Source organism: Ambystoma mexicanum, chromosome 10 (genome assembly GCF_040938575.1).
Source record: "Ambystoma mexicanum isolate Mex_15411 chromosome 10, UKY_AmexF1_1, whole genome shotgun sequence".
Classification (NCBI taxonomy): domain Eukaryota; kingdom Metazoa; phylum Chordata; class Amphibia; order Caudata; family Ambystomatidae; genus Ambystoma; species Ambystoma mexicanum.
The window spans coordinates 632,102,518-632,121,258 of NC_090932.1; positions in this window are offsets into that span (position 1 = coordinate 632,102,518).

Genomic DNA, 18,741 nt, shown 5'->3' on the forward strand with positions numbered 1-18,741 from the left:
CCCACAAAGACGAAATTTATGAAAATAACGTAATGGACATAGAAGAAGAGACGATGTTGATATACAAAGAAACGTAACTATAATGCAGGATGAAAGTATGCAACTAGCTAACGCCTGTACATAGGCTTGGAACGCAAGAAGCTAAGAAAACGGTGTGGCTTGCTATGCTTAGTAGAAGAATAGAGCGGCAAGCGCCAACTATATACCTACCTCAACGAAGCACATTAACAGTCAAACAGGCCAGTAATCATGTTCCAGCCAAAAGCAAGACGAGAGGCCAGAATTGAAACTCAGCAAGAGGCAGCTTGTGCATGGGAAATCGAGGTCAAGCCAAAAGAGGGAGGTGAGCAGTAACTTCGGAGAAGCGAAACTTAAGAGCAGAGCAGCCTGCCCCGTGAAGGTCGAAATAAGGGGGCCCAGGCAGGTGGCAGCCAAGAACGAGAATTAAATGCACAAATAGAAGGAAAACAAGGCCGATTCACGGTGTGCTAACACGTGACTAGCCGAGCGCAAAGAGGTACCAACGTCTGATGTCACCCAAAAGGCAGGAGATATCATAACTTTTCCTGACAAGAAGCTACAGTTTTGAGTCCGTCCTCGGCCAACTAATTGACACATAGCCCGAAAGTGCTGATTGATGGAAGGGAGGCAGGGTGAATCTTGGGGCATACTGCATCTGGGTGACCATTCTGCATGCTGCTAATTAAAGTGGAGATTTATGCTTATGGTTATAGCCAGCCCAATCACAGTGGGCCAAATAATCTAAGGTCCTATATATAGTAGAACCAATAAGACGTTGTACTTTTAGCGATGTTTGCATGAGAAATGTAGAGGGAAGGGCGTAGACGCCCACCCGATAAGAGTTATCCAATCCTCACACTCTGTTACCATATACAGATATAGCACCTATACTTAAGTTACCCTTTCCAACCAATATAATTACATGACAAACTTTTGAGTGTTACACGTCAATGATGATGAAGTTTTACTATAACTATTGATGTTTGAATGAGGATGTTGGGAGTTGAAGCGAGACGGGCGATCGCATCACTGTTGATTTCCATGTTTACCCATTTTTTGTACTTGTCATTAAACGGATTTCCCTTTGCCAAACCATTGAGTTGTCCTTATTGACTGGTGTTGGAGAAAGAGAGTCCCGCACCCCTTCCACCTCAAGGTGCAGCTATCGCGTCTTAAAGTATTCAAGGGTGAACTCTGATCCTATGGGCCCGTCGAAGGTCACTCCCCCTATTGTACAGGGTCTTAGCTCTCAATGCACAAATTGCTATCAACTCTACCACATGATCAGCTTCACCTTTCACACCAATCCCTCAGAGCCCACTGCGACCAAGAAAACCTGATACATATGAAACTAGAAACATCAAAAAACTCACAGCGGACAACCTCTCTCCTGTCCTCAGAGAAGCACTTGCTTCCACCACCCTAGAAAGCAGCAACCCTACCAACCTGACCAATTGCTACCACAAATGCCTCTCTTCCACTATTGATGCACTAGCTCCCATTACAACCAAAACTCGAAGAACAGATAAACGCACCAGCTTCTGGTTCAACGAGGAACTAGTCTCCCTGAGGCGTGCCAAAAGAGCACTAGAGCACCTACATAAAAAACCAACACCTTACACTCTGCAACAGCGTTTAATGATGCCAACAATATCTACAAAAAAGCAATAATATCCCACAAAGCTAATGCCCTCAATCTGCAGATTACCAATGCCTCCTCCGACTTCAAGGAGCGCTTCTCCATACTCAGAGAACTTGAAAATCCTTGTCAAGACCCAGCACCCGTCAAATCCAGCAAAACCTGGTGTACTACAATCCAAGAAGCCCTAGCATCCAAAATAAGCCTCCTGCAAAAGAAAATCGCCAACAAAAAACTAATCCTTGCAGGCAAAACCCCTCCCACCATCCTAGAGGATCCTTCAACTGCCAATCCTAGTGAACCATTCTACTTTACCCTTGTCTCACAACTAGACACCATAGCCAAACTTAAAGCATCTAACTGTAGAGAAGACCAATTCCCTCCCCACTTAGTAAAACTCGGTGCCCCCACACTCACCCCCATTATCACAGAATTTGTCAATGCTTCCTTCAGCTCCAATATAGTCCAAGCCAGCATTAAAAAAGTGTGGGTGACTCCCCTCCTGAAAAAGCCATCTCTAGACCCCTCCATCCCCACCAACTACCGACCAATAACAACGGTCCCTTTCCTATTGAAAATAATAGACAATTAGCATACACCCAAATACAAAAACACCTAGAACAACACCAACTACTAGGTTTGTTTGTTTGTTTGTTTGTTTATTTATTTATATAGCGCTCTTGACCCGGGGGTATATATGCGCTTTGAACATCAGGTTACAGGTAAAAGACAATAGTACAGTATTGATAGGGCATAGATAATAGTATTCAAACAATATACATAAAGTTGGACATTCAGGTGCCCGACAATCAGGGTTTTGCCCAAGCCAAGCACTGAAACAGCACTCATGGACCTGAAAATACAAATGGACGCCACCAGAGAATCAGGCAAACTCTGTCTCCTAATGCTGTTAGAACTATCCGCAGCATTTGATTTAGTTGACCATGACAAACTCTGTGCCACTCTGTCTAACAACTTCAACTTTTCCAACGATGCCACCAAATGGGTCAAATCCTTCTTAGCCGACAGAACATCAAGAGTTTCCATTTGCAAAGAGTCGGCGGACCCCATACCAGTCCCCATAGGCGTTCCCCAAGCGTCTTGCTTATGCACCACCTTTACAATGCCTATACGAAATTGCTATTCGCAGCCCTGGATGCCATGGGTGTCAGCTGCACTAATTTTGCAGATGACACCCAGATCCTCATCCCCCTATCGGGAAACCATGAGCAGGACTCGCTGCTCATCAACCAAATGTACGCCCTAATTCAAAATTGGATGGCCCACAACAGCCTCTGCCTCAATGATGATAAAACAGAGCTACTCGTAGTGGGATCTCTGTGAGAATCAACTCTCTCCAGCCTGCCTATGTTTCATTCATCATTGACGGGACCACAATTCCTATACTCAAGCAGGACAAAACCCTTGGTTTCTACCTAGATGCCAACCTAACCATGACAAAACAAGTAAACGCCCTTTCCTCAGCCACCTCATACACAGCAAAGCTGATCTCCCTTAGCTGCAAATTCCTCACACCAAAAAACTGCAACACCCTAGCGAGAGCCCTCATAGTTTCAAAGCTTGACTACTGTTATGTACTCCTCCTAGGCACTTCCAACACCAACTTGACCAAACTCCAAATCATGCAGAACAAATCTCTTTGAGCTGCTCTAGGCATAAAGAAATCCGAGCACATCACAAACACCAGAAAAAACACCCATCAAATCGAGAATCGTATTTAAAACCTTATGCATTACACATAGATGCATCGACAACACAGCCCCAAAATACCTTAACAATACAGTCAGGAAAAAGAACTCACTCCTAGAAGACCCACGATTTAAAAGCTTGAGAGAGAGAGAGAGAGAGAGAGAGAGAGAGAGAGAGAGAGAGGTAGCAGCTTTAAAGTGCTAGACCTGAAACACTGGAATCCCCTCCCGACCAACATCAAGAATTAAGTCTCCCACCAGCAATTCAAAAATTCACTGAAAACCTGGCTATTCAACCAATTCTAACCTACCCAGATAGCACATCAGAACAACCCAACTATGCGAAATGTCCCTGAATCTCTATGCACTGTATTTTGTTTCCCTTCCCCTAACCTCTTTCATTTAAAATGTAAGATTGTAATAACTATCTGTCTGTAACTACGTCATGATACCTCAGGGTTTGTGCGTACAACAAATGTAATAAAATAAAAAAATAAATAAATCTGTACTGTTGTATATCTCTATAAAGTGCGCCATTATTAATCTGTATTGTTTTATACCTCTCTTAAGCACTCTGTTGCTTCACAAAGCTAGGACTGCGCTCAATAAATACCATCATAATAATAATAAAAAATAAAACATAATGTTCCTATCACAGAGAAAATCATGAAGTGGCTTAATGTATAGATTTCATAGCAAAGGGGATAACTAGGCACCCTGTGGAAATATTTGCATGATAGAGTGAGCTTTAGATGATGATTGGCCCAACACTATCTTGGCCAATCTGCCTCACGAGAAGGAGTTAATCCAGCAGAAGTACAGTTGATCAGCTTGATCAGATTGACATCATTAGCCAAGCACAACATGAGAATATTCAAACCTATGACATCAAAGGCGGCTGAGAGATCTAGAAATATCAGTAGTCCTGCTTTGCCTTCATCAAGAATATCCAGTATATTTGATTGGATATCAAACGTAGATGTTTCTGTACTCTGCCTGGCGTGGAAGCCTGATTGACACGTTCCAAGTATATTTTGCAAAGCACCTCTATGTTGAATTTGGGAGTATGCAATTTTATCCATGATTTTCAAAAGGAAGCACGTGTGACAGGACAGTCATTAACTGGGCTATCTGGGTCAATCAAATCCTTTTTAATGATAGGTTTAATGCATGTGTCTTTTAATAAATCTGGGATAATACCAGCCGAGAAGGTCTCATATATGACTGCTGTAACTACATTAACCAAGCACAATGAACATTCCTTAATTATTTTGCCATGACATTTATCGCTTGCACAGTTATTAGCTTTTACCACATGGTTGATTTTTCCATCTTCAGTGGATGAAACAGATTCAAAAGAAAATTTGGGAATTTGGGCATCTTCTATTTCCAATGGTTCTTCAAGCTGTTTTGGGTCTTTCGACCTTTATGCAAAGTGGCAATTTAGTTTCAATGGCATCCCTGATCTTTTGAATTTTGAGTTAAAAAAAGTCAATCAGTTTATCACATCACTCAGGAGATGTGGGAGGGCTGGAGGGAACAGCATGACCCTTCTCTAATTTGCAAAACAGATAAAATAGCTCTTTGGAGAAGTTAGCTGCCGTTGAAATATTATTATTATAAGATTCCTTTTTGGAGTCTAATAAGGCAGTTTTATATTGGGTTTGTGCAAGAGCCCATTGTTACTTATGTTCGGCAATACTGCATGTATAACTTTTCTTCTCTGCTTGACGCTTAGCCATCTGGAGAACTTTTACAAGTGGGTGTCAGCAGTTGTGTTTTCCTGGAGCCTGATCGTCTTAAGCCTCAGTGGAGGGACAGAGTCCAAGGCATACTTTAGAGAGAAGTGATAGAGGTTAACCTTTTGTCCAAAGATTTTTTTCAGAAAGAATCTTTCTGTAGTGATGTGCGCAGTGGGGTCATGGACTGACAGGAGATTCTATTAGCATTCCCACAAACAATTGTGGTTTTGCTGGTCATAGAGGTCCTTGTTTTACCGGGCATATTTACATCAAAATTAACTACCACATGGTCGGTCCAAGGGCCTTTGGATCGAACGATGTTGTAGACAACATCCCGATTGGCAAAAATCCAATCGATAGCTCATCCCTTTTCATGTGTGGAGCGGTTACTAATTGAAAAATATGAAATTCTTCCAGACTCGTCAAGCACAATCCCGTGCCTCTTTGCCAATAATATCCATGGATCCTAGGTGAAAATCTCCCCAAATGATGTTAGTTGAATTAGTAGTCATGAAAGGTTCAACCGCTTCAATAAGGGAGCTTTTTAAGTCTGGCATATGTTTAGGTAGGTGATACAAACATGAGATATTGTAAGAGGTATTCAGATTGACTAGCAGTTTAACATGTAATAACTCGCCTCCCGGTATGTCATGAATTTGTGATAAGTGTACTTTAAGGGCTTTGGAGAAGATAGCTGCCGCTCCCCCCCAACATGATCTAGATGATCCTTATGAAAAATAACTTATGAGTGAGGTATGGCAATAGAAAGGGAAGGACCAGCTGCCAAGTGAAGCCAAGTCTGAGTTACGAACAGGCTATCAATCCTGGATTCAATAATGAGATCAGCAACCTCTGTATCATGCTTTATCAGTGAAAGTGTATTTAAGAGAGCACATTTAATTACAAGAATGGTCTTGCTGTCTAGAGTGCTTACAGAGGGCCCACTGGGTAGGCAAGATGTATCTTTGCAGGGGAGCTTCACCATTACGGATAGATGACTAACGTTGCCTGGTAAAAAACTTGAGGATATGTTATTTGTTGCCGCAGGCTGAACGACTATAGAATCAATGTGTCCAGTACTTATGTCTGAGTCATGACTGGATTCCACATTGGTATCTGAAGTGGTGAGGATGTTTAAGGGAGCAGTGGTCAAAACTGGTTCTGTGATCCTAATGGAGACAGGTATAATAGCATTAGAGGAAATATTTATCTGTTGAATGATAGAACAGGAATGCACACTAAGTCAGGGTTTGTTACAGTATCAGATTAAACATTATTAACCTGTGAAGAGTCAGCAGCCTTATTTATTCCTTCCTGAGTGTCCTACGCTTTGAAACCCCAGTAGCTTTGGTGAGGTTGATGTTAATAATGTTTCAACTCTGGGGGTACTGACTGGATTGTCATTATTGGTAATAGATGCGTATGTCGCTAATATTATGAACTCGTACCAAAAACACAGATAGTTGAAAAGGAAGAGGCAGCTTACCCAGAGGCAGATACTTGGGGCATTGCGTTGCACGTCTGCATGAACCGGCACAATCCGGCCTGACAAAAGGTAAAGAAAAATGTGCCGGGAAAGTGGGGTAATTTTGTTAGTTCTGAAATGTCGTGGGTTCAAAAAAGCAACATAATATAATGCAATTCTCCTCTCTTCTCTAAGCCTAAAAAGTTTCTCTGCAATGTTAACTATTTGTCTATCTGCACTAACCCCTTTCTAGCAGTTCACATCCATATGTGGTATCAATGTAGATTATTCAATACATTTTGGTCTAGCCCACTGCAATCTGGCCCTCGGCATACAACAGGCATCTCCTGCACACACAATCACCAACATGTCCCACGATTAGTTCACTTTTGGCTTATGGTGAAGCTGGTGAATCTCAACTGGTAGAATTAAAGAACAGACGACTTGCTGAGATGCAGGTTAAGTGGTCTTTATCAAGGGGCCTCACCCTGGTTCAGCCTTGTTGGTCTCCCACTTCTTTGCCACCTGCAGAAAATATGTTCTCCAGATTCTCTAATAAAACTTCTATGTCAGATATCAGGGCATTTGCCGGCATTGATGAGGCACTTGAAGCGCTAGTGCTTGCTAACTTGTTATGAGTAGGTTGGGGCAGCGTCTGCCTAAGGCTTTCCTTTTGTGGATACACATCCTTAATCAACTCCTTATTCAACTCTAGAGGAGACACTTATGGCAAAAGGTATATCATCGCAATGGGTGAGTAAAAGTTTGTACTAAAAAAAAATGAAATATTTAATTCTTGTGCGAAACAGAAGTCAGGGTTTAGCCCAGTTAACTCCAGTAGACTCCTCAGTCTATCGTCCAACTGCTCTCCACTCTCTAACTCCCTGAACAACTGAACAGCACTACCTTTGTTCTAGACTGGTCTGCGTGCTGGCATGCTGTAGACAGTGTTTCCCAACCTGTTGGGGATGGGTATGGCGTGTAATGTACACAGTGCTTTCCAACCTGTCCTGGGGAACTTGTCCACTGGAAGAGAATGGCAAGCAGCTTCGGTCAGCCGAACAGCCTTTCCCTATTCACTCGCTTGGCGCAGAATTTGTTTTGAGCAGTTGACTTCTATGAATTTGACAGAAAAAAAAACGTATTTGATCACAGGAGATGCGCAAGCAAGGCCTTTATTCCAACCTCTTGCAAGAAAATGGATAGCATCCCATTCCAATCTGCAAACCCAGCCAACCCTACCAGCCCCTCAACTTACCTCCCCTATGGTTCACCCGAGGTTTGCGAGACAAGTCATTCCAACGTGGCTTCTGGTCAAATATTCCAGGCTCCCTGAAACAATAAACTAATTCATAATGTATTGTAGTCCGTCATCTAGCTCTAGTACCCAGTGATCATCATGTGATCATGTACATCTGGTTCATATAAATCTCTACGTAGACTTCCATCCTCATCCTCCTCAGGCGAGGCATGTAGGTAGGCCCACTGCCCCTTGACTCGCATCCACTGGAGAAGAAACTTCCATTGTTGAGACTGGATATAAGCAACTCAGTTTAAAGATAATAGCTGAATAGCCTTCACCCAATAACCTCAAGCATCCCAAAAGTGCTGAGCTCGCTACTCTCTTCAGCACATGCTCCCCCACTGATTTTGAAAACAGGCATTGGCACCAGCCAACAGTCCAAGGAACACCCTCAACCAAATTGTATTATTGTAAGGTTTAAAGAAAAATAATGAACACTCTGGCTCATAGTAAAAATGGTGTCACTGAGCCATCATAAAATATAAAGTACCACAAATATAACTGGAATCCTTCCTATTATATTTATTTTAACCTCCCCACTTCTGGTAAAAATGGAAAATGTATTGTGTCTATCCCCCGGCTATAATTAAGTGGGCATCACTGCTGACACTACAATTCCACTGGAGTGCAATAGCTTTGAGACGCGCAGAGCCGCGGAAGGCGTGGTCTATAAATATACTATGTCGCGTTCAGCGCATGGAGCGAGCAAGGGCTTCAGCTCTGGACAGCCATGTTGGAAGTAGTACGGAATGCAAGCCCCGTTGAGACAAGGACCAGGAGGTCCAAAAGGGGAGTGATCTGAAGTTCATGACAATATATCTGAACACGTAACCTCACTCATAGACACATTCCTATTCAATTAAGTTGTGACCCATATAGGTAAACCTTCACTTGGTTTATCTCTAGGCCCCATCATTACTTGGAGGCTTACATTTGTATATCCCAATATGGTAATTGGGTTTATCACCCATGTCTCCAGAAAAGCAATTATTTGATATTTCTCTCTGAAGGCAACACGGTATGGGACCTCTGTCTTGGAAGATAGACCTGATATATTTCATGACAACATTCAAATATCCAGCAATAACATACTGAATGGCCCATCAATGTATCCAAGGTTTCCAGGTGGTGGGGCAGCTATGTCATATATTTTCATCAGTTAAATTATTGAATACACAAAAAAAGCAAAGGACTTGATTGCTAGCCCTTAGAAAGAGAATCCTTCATTCTATACATACATTGCACTGGTTTTGAAAGTAAAAATACCTGATAGCATCAAACAATGTATATTTTGTGTGCACAGATCGTGTGGCCAACACTATGTCATCTAGTACCATTAAGCAGCATGCTTTCACATAACAGATCCAGTGGATCACTGTATTAATCAGAGATTCATGGAACACTTTGCTCTGATGTGAAATCATAGGAACATACATCATTAAAAAAAGTAGTGTTTCAGTTTATCAAACAGTGGCACTCTTTCAGGCTTTGTGCATATTACTCATGTGGTTTTGATTGTCATAAAAGCCTTTTTCTGTTGCACAATTGATTATAGCCGTAGTGACAGTGTCTGATGTTGGTTTTGTAGAGTTTTGATTTTTGAACCCTGTTGAGTTTAGCTCTGTATGTTTAAAGCAATCCTATTATCTCGTTGGCAACATGTTCCTTTACGTTTGCTGTTTTCTTTTTATTTGTACCCTAGTGTAGCTGATGCCATGGATTAACTATATTGAAGAAATTGTACAGGGAGAGATTTTAAATTTCATTGAGTATATGAGGTACACAATGTTCATACACACTTAGCAGCAACAGTTACTCCATTAATTCTATATTTATTGCAAGTGGACTCACCAAATGGGGACACATAGAGGTTTAGGATTGGCTGTGAGGTTTACCGGTACCACTTGTTATGCATACTGAGTTCCAAAAGAAGAAGACCTCTTAGTCTCATATAGACAAGGTTTATTTTTATTGACAGATCATAAATCGAATCTGTTCTTTGGAGCAATATTTTCTGCAATTACATTCTGCACTTCTGGTCTCCTCAGGGGCAACCAACCGGCTTATGTATTTATTTATGTATTTAATTGTATAACGCGTAAGCCAATCGGTATCAAAGCAAAACATATAACAAACAAACAAACAGCAAACAAACATGTTGAATAGCAACTTATCAAGAAAGGCAGTAATCTGAAGGATTTAGTGGCATCCTAAGTGACATTTTCAGAAGAAAGAAAGGTCTTCCGTTTTTTTCTGGTGGAAAAGAGAGTGACGTCAGACTTACGCATGTTGATAGGTTGTTCCAGAGTGTCGGGGCAAGAAATTGGCGGGATATGCCTCCTGCTTGTATATGTTTAATAGATTTGCAAATCAATAATTCATGAGAGCAGGAACGCAAGACAAGAGTGGGCTCGTGCCATTGCAGGCATTCTTTAAGAGCTTGGCCATGTACACAATCATCAAGATTTTGAACGTAACCCTCAGTGATTTTGGTAGCCAATTAAGTTTTTTCAAAACAGGCATGATAGGAGAACTCCTGTCGGCTTTGGATACAATTCTGACAGCAGCATTTTGCACCACTTAGAGTCAGGCAATTCCATACGCGAGGGCCCCCAGCAACAGGGCATTTCCGTAGTCAAGTTTAATACCCACAGTTGCTCTTGCAATAATAGCTGCGTTGGTGTCCGTGATAAATGGCTTAATCTGACGAAGCAACCAGATGTAATAGTGGCAGATACTGATAGCAGCGGAAATCTGAGCATTCATGCTAATATCTGAATTAAGATGATGGCCAGAGAGTTTGCTTTATTCAATGTGGGGATAGAATAGGAGACCAGTAATATAGAATTGTAGTCAGATCCCAGTTTCTTTATACAGATGGAGAAGTCAGCAGCAATAGATCTGTTTTCTGATCATTAAAACAGAGCCAGAATTCTTCATCCAGTTGCTGACCATTTTGAAGCTATCATTGATCATATAATAGTCCTGAGCCTTATTGCTTGCCAGATAATGTAAACAGTAATTGTGTGTCATCAGCGTAGTTCTGAAACTATTACTGTATCTGGTGGACAGTGCACCACTAGTAGCCAGGACATCTACATACTTGAGAACCTCTGCTGGATAAAGGAAAGGACCAGAAAACAAGCCTTCTCTGCCTACGCTCCAAGACGATGGAACCTCCTCCGCATCAGCATCAGACTCGCCCCCACGCACCTATAATTCAGAAAAGAACTCAAGACCCTCCTCTCTGCCTCAACACCTAGGCCATCACATTGCCTTTTCTGCCACCTGACTTGCTAGACGCCGCCCCCCCTCTCCTCCCTGCCACCCAGTACAGCTGTACCCCTCCTCTGTGCCCCTCTGTATCGAACTCCCCTGCTGTATATGTGTTCTGTTGTTACCTCTGAAAAGTGCTCTGTTAGGCATCTGTGCCTGCTTGCCCACTGCAAATCCAGTGAAAACCGTTTTGCATTGTTATTCACTGTTATACCTGTACACTAGTTGAATTGTACCCTGTGCCTGCTTGCCCACTGCAAATCCAGTGAAAACCGTTTTGCATTGTTATTCACTGTTATACCTGTACACTAGTTGAATTGTACCCTGTGCCTGCTTGCCCACTGCAAATCCAGTGAAAACCGTTTTGCATTGTTATTCACTGTTATACCTGTACACTAGTTGAATTGTACCCTGTGCCTGCTTGCCCACTGCAAATCCAGTGAAAACCTTTTGCATTTTTATTCACAGTTATAACTGCACACCATTAGAATTATACTTTATGCCCGCTTGCCCACTGCCTGTAAACGCCCTTACTCACTGCTATACATTGCTCCACTACCTCAAACGCACTGGCATATGAGTTGCTTTAGCACATTTAATGCCCTTCGTGCGAGTCCAGCCTATGCTCCTCACAAATATTGATTAATCAGCCACTCACCGCCCAACCATCTCAAGCCACATACCAACAGACAATAACTGTGCCTGGTTGCCCGGCTGCTACCTCAACGGTTGTGATCCTACCCAGCCGCAACCCCACAGCCACGCACACAAACCCATGTACTACCCCAGTGCCTTTGCCCCATAGCACAGCAATACTACTGCCCACACACCATCCTACACCATCTTGCTCAACGAAGCCCAACCCACTATGATAGGCTTCCTATCCACTGTTATGTTCGATTTTTGCATTATTCACAATTCCATACCCTGTTCCGAAGGGGCTTTTATCAAACATAACAAAGGACTAGCCAGACTGGCCTGTCTGCGCCACCATCCCATCCCCTGCCTTACCCCTTTCCTACCCACCATCTCCCCATTTCCCATTGCTGATGAACAAAGACCACTCAAACTGACAACCAACATAGTCAACAAAACTACCACTAACTCCGAGTTCACCCCACCCCCATTCTGAGTTCTACTAAACCCTCTTCCGCCGAAGAGACCACTAACAAGGCTACACCAATCCTGGGTATCACCAGACTCAACAGACTCAGATCACACACCAAATACCTCCAACCGACCAATTCTATTATCTCTAGCAAAGCTTATTCCACCAAAATAAATACTACACCCACCACCCACTGTCACAAAAGTTCACCTATAGCCTCGGCCAAACCACTCAAAATCACCAAAGCCACATAACCTACACTTCAACCAAGCGACCCCCCCAGACACCGCACTAAACCTCAAAGGTGCACTCATCAATGCACGCTCACTTGGTGCACATGCTATCTAAATCCATGACCTCATCATTGACCAACAACTAGACATCTTAGTAGTCACCAAAACATGGCTACACCCGGCCTCAGGCCCACTGCTAGCACCCGCCATCTCCCCAGGATTCTCCATACTCAGGACCGACAGGACCAATTCCCAGGGAGGTGGAGTGGCCCTAATAGCCAAATCCTCTATGCAAATCAGGGCCTGCCCCATTGAAGAAACACAAGGATATGAACTCCTCTTAGCCAAATACACCTCTAACCCCAAAACAACCACCAACTTCTTGGTCGTTCATAGAGCACCAAACAAAAAGACACACCCGGATATAGATATCCCACTATTGCTCACTCTCTATATCAAACCAAATACCAAATTCATTATACTAGGAGACTTAAATCTAGGTTATAACAACCCCCTTGATCATGCACCCACATCATTCCATGCAGCCATGCGAGACATGAGCTTTTCACAACTGGTCAATGCTCCCACCCATAATAAAGGCAGAACACTGTGCTGGGTTGCAGAGGAGGTCCCAGATATGGCCTGCACTCCAGCTACCCATTTTGAAGTACCAGGAACGTACACACCAAAATATGTGACGTATGATGAGCAAATAAATTAGCAGAGAGCCGCACTAGGGCTCTGCCAGTGCCCATCAGAAGAGTAACACCTTTTGAAGTGCCAATAACCAGACAACCATGGGCAGCAAGGTATCCATTGAGACAACCATACCAGCAATTGACACAAAATGAAGACTATTTACAAACTAACCCAGAAGAGACCCAAAGGGTCTTAACAGGAGGCGAATGGTGACGACACAAGGGCCCGGAAAAACTCACTAATGAAGAAAACGACAACCAAAAAGGTGACCCACAAAGACGAAATTTATGAAAATAACGTAATGGACATAGAAGAAGAGACGATGTTGATATACAAAGAAACGTAACTATAATGCAGGATGAAAGTATGCAACTAGCTAACGCCTGTACATAGGCTTGGAACGCAAGAAGCTAAGAAAACGGTGTGGCTTGCTATGCTTAGTAGAAGAATAGAGCGGCAAGCGCCAACTATATACCTACCTCAACGAAGCACATTAACAGTCAAACAGGCCAGTAATCATGTTCCAGCCAAAAGCAAGACGAGAGGCCAGAATCGAAACTCAGCAAGAGGCAGCTTGTGCATGGGAAATCGAGGTCAAGCCAAAAGAGGGAGGTGAGCAGTAACTTCGGAGAAGCGAAACTTAAGAGCAGAGCAGCCTGCCCCGTGAAGGTCGAAATAAGGGGGCCCAGGCAGGTGGCAGCCAAGAACGAGAATTAAATGCACAAATAGAAGGAAAACAAGGCCGATTCACGGTGTGCTAACACGTGACTAGCCGAGCGCAAAGAGGTACCAACGTCTGATGTCACCCAAAAGGCAGGAGATATCATAACTTTTCCTGACAAGAAGCTACAGTTTTGAGTCCGTCCTCGGCCAACTAATTGACACATAGCCCGAAAGTGCTGATTGATGGAAGGGAGGCAGGGTGAATCTTGGGGCATACTGCATCTGGGTGACCATTCTGCATGCTGCTAATTAAAGTGGAGATTTATGCTTATGGTTATAGCCAGCCCAATCACAGTGGGCCAAATAATCTAAGGTCCTATATATAGTAGAACCAATAAGACGTTGTACTTTTAGCGATGTTTGCATGAGAAATGTAGAGGGAAGGGCGTAGACGCCCACCCGATAAGAGTTATCCAATCCTCACACTCTGTTACCATATACAGATATAGCACCTATACTTAAGTTACCCTTTCCAACCAATATAATTACATGACAAACTTTTGAGTGTTACACGTCAATGATGATGAAGTTTTACTATAACTATTGATGTTTGAATGAGGATGTTGGGAGTTGAAGCGAGACGGGCGATCGCATCACTGTTGATTTCCATGTTTACCCATTTTTTGTACTTGTCATTAAACGGATTTCCCTTTGCCAAACCATTGAGTTGTCCTTATTGACTGGTGTTGGAGAAAGAGAGTCCCGCACCCCTTCCACCTCAAGGTGCAGCTATCGCGTCTTAAAGTATTCAAGGGTGAACTCTGATCCTATGGGCCCGTCGGAGGTCACTCCCCCTATTGTACAGGGTCTTAGCTCTCAATGCACAAATTGCTATCAACTCTACCACATGATCAGCTTCCCCTTTCACACCAATCCCTCAGAGCCCACTGCGACCAAGAAAACCTGATACATATGAAACTAGAAACATCAAAAAACACACAGCGGACAACCTCTCTCCTGTCCTCAGAGAAGCACTTGCTTCCACCACCCTAGAAAGCAGCAACCCTACCAACCTGACCAATTGCTACCACAAATGCCTCTCTTCCACTATTGATGCACTAGCTCCCATTACAACCAAAACTCGAAGAACAGATAAACGCACCAGCTTCTGGTTCAACGAGGAACTAGTCTCCCTGAGGCGTGCCAAAAGAGCACTAGAGCACCTACATAAAAAACCAACACCTTACACTCTGCAACAGCGTTTAATGATGCCAACAATATCTACAAAAAAGCAATAATATCCCACAAAGCTAATGCCCTCAATCTGCAGATTACCAATGCCTCCTCCGACTTCAAGGAGCGCTTCTCCATACTCAGAGAACTTGAAAATCCTTGTCAAGACCCAGCACCCGTCAGCACCAGCAAAACCTGGTGTACTACAATCCAAGAAGCCCTAGCATCCAAAATAAGCCTCCTGCAAAAGAAAATCGCCAACAAAAAACTAATCCTTGCAGGCAAAACCCCTCCCACCATCCTAGAGGATCCTTCAACTGCCAATCCTAGTGAACCATTCTACTTTACCCTTTTCTCACAACTAGACACCATAGCCAAACTTAAAGCATCTAACTGTAGAGAAGACCAATTCCCTCCCCACTTAGTAAAACTCGGTGCCCCCACACTCACCCCCATTATCACAGAATTTGTCAATGCTTCCTTCAGCTCCAATATAGTCCAAGCCAGCATTAAAAAAGTGTGGGTGACTCCCCTCCTGAAAAAGCCATCTCTAGACCCCTCCATCCCCACCAACTACCGACCAATAACAACGGTCCCTTTCCTATTGAAAATAATAGACAATTAGCATACACCCAAATACAAAAACACCTAGAACAACACCAACTACTAGGTGCCCGACAATCAGGGTTTTGCCCAAGCCAAGCACTGAAACAGCACTCATGGACCTGAAAATACAAATGGACGCCACCAGAGAATCAGGCAAACTCTGTCTCCTAATGCTGTTAGAACTATCCGCAGCATTTGATTTAGTTGACCATGACAAACTCTGTGCCACTCTGTCTAACAACTTCAACTTTTCCAACGATGCCACCAAATGGGTCAAATCCTTCTTAGCCGACAGAACATCAAGAGTTTCCATTTGCAAAGAGTCGGCGGACCCCATACCAGTCCCCATAGGCGTTCCCCAAGCGTCTTGCTTATGCACCACCTTTACAATGCCTATACGAAATTGCTATTCGCAGCCCTGGATGCCATGGGTGTCAGCTGCACTAATTTTGCAGATGACACCCAGATCCTCATCCCCCTATCGGGAAACCATGAGCAGGACTCGCTGCTCATCAACCAAATGTACGCCCTAATTCAAAATTGGATGGCCCACAACAGCCTCTGCCTCAATGATGATAAAACAGAGCTACTCGTAGTGGGATCTCTGTGAGAATCAACTCTCTCCAGCCTGCCTATGTTTCATTCATCATTGACGGGACCACAATTCCTATACTCAAGCAGGACAAAACCCTTGGTTTCTACCTAGATGCCAACCTAACCATGACAAAACAAGTAAACGCCCTTTCCTCAGCCACCTCATACACAGCAAAGCTGATCTCCCTTAGCTGCAAATTCCTCACACCAAAAAACTGCAACACCCTAGCGAGAGCCCTCATAGTTTCAAAGCTTGACTACTGTTATGTACTCCTCCTAGGCACTTCCAACACCAACTTGACCAAACTCCAAATCATGCAGAACAAATCTCTTTGAGCTGCTCTAGGCATAAAGAAATCCGAGCACATCACAAACACCAGAAAAAACACCCATCAAATCGAGAATCGTATTTAAAACCTTATGCATTACACATAGATGCATCGACAACACAGCCCCAAAATACCTTAACAATACAGTCAGGAAAAAGAACTCACTCCTAGAAGACCCACGATTTAAAAGCTTGAGAGAGAGAGAGAGAGAGAGAGAGAGAGAGAGAGAGAGGTAGCAGCTTTAAAGTGCTAGACCTGAAACACTGGAATCCCCTCCCGACCAACATCAAGAATTAAGTCTCCCACCAGCAATTCAAAAATTCACTGAAAACCTGGCTATTCAACCAATTCTAACCTACCCAGATAGCACATCAGAACAACCCAACTATGCGAAATGTCCCTGAATCTCTATGCACTGTATTTTGTTTCCCTTCCCCTAACCTCTTTCATTTAAAATGTAAGATTGTAATAACTATCTGTCTGTAACTACGTCATGATACCTCAGGGTTTGTGCGTACAACAAATGTAATAAAATAAAAAAATAAAAAAATCTGTACTGTTGTATATCTCTATAAAGTGCGCCATTATTAATCTGTATTGTTTTATACCTCTCTTAAGCACTCTGTTGCTTCACAAAGCTAGGACTGCGCTCAATAAATACCATCATAATAATAATAAAAAATAAAACATAATGTTCCTATCACAGAGAAAATCATGAAGTGGCTTAATGTATAGATTTCATAGCAAAGGGGATAACTAGGCACCCTGTGGAAATATTTGCATGATAGAGTGAGCTTTAGATGATGATTGGCCCAACACTATCTTGGCTAATCTGCCTCACGAGAAGGAGTTAATCCAGCAGAAGTACAGTTGATCAGCTTGATCAGATTGACATCATTAGCCAAGCACAACATGAGAATATTCAAACCTATGACATCAAAGGCGGCTGAGAGATCTAGAAATATCAGTAGTCCTGCTTTGCCTTCATCAAGAATATCCAGTATATTTGATTGGATATCAAAGGTAGATGTTTCTGTACTCTGCCTGGCGTGGAAGCCTGATTGACACGTTCCAAGTATATTTTGCAAAGCACCTCTATGTTGAATTTGGGAGTATGCAATTTTATCCATGATTTTCAAAAGGAAGCACGTGTGACAGGACAGTCATTAACTGGGCTATCTGGGTCAATCAAATCCTTTTTAATGATAGGTTTAATGCATGTGTCTTTTAATAAATCTGGGATAATACCAGCCGAGAAGGTCTCATATATGACTGCTGTAACTACATTAACCAAGCACAATGAACATTCCTTAATTATTTTGCCATGACATTTATCGCTTGCACAGTTATTAGCTTTTACCACATGGTTGATTTTTCCATCTTCAGTGGATGAAACAGATTCAAAAGAAAATTTGGGAATTTGGGCATCTTCTATTTCCAATGGTTCTTCAAGCTGTTTTGGGTCTTTCGACCTTTATGGAAAGTGGCAATTTAGTTTCAATGGCATCCCTGATCTTTTGAATTTTGAGTTAAAAAAAGTCAATCAGTTTATCACATCACTCAGGAGATGTGGGAGGGCTGGAGGGAACAGCATGACCCTTCTCTAATTTGCAAAACAGATAAAATAGCTCTTTGGAGAAGTTAGCTGCCGTTGAAATATTATTATTATAAGATTCCTTTTTGGAGTCTAATAAGGCAGTTTTATATTGGGTTTGTGCAAGAGCCCATTGTTGCTTATGTTCAGCAATACTGCATGTATAACTTTTCTTCTCTGCTTGACGCTTAGCCATCTGGAGAACTTTTACAAGTGGGTGTCAGCAGTTGTGTTTTCCTGGAGCCTGATCGTCTTAAGCCTCAGTGGAGGGACAGAGTCCAAGGCATACTTTAGAGAGAAGTGATAGAGGTTAACCTTTTGTCCAAAGATTTTTTTCAGAAAGAATCTTTCTGTAGTGATGTGCGCAGTGGGGTCATGGACTGACAGGAGATTCTATTAGCATTCCCACAAACAATTGTGGTTTTGCTGGTCATAGAGGTCCTTGTTTTACCGGGCATATTTACATAAAAATTAACTACCACATGGTCGGTCCAAGGGCCTTTGGATCGAATGATGTTGGAGACAAC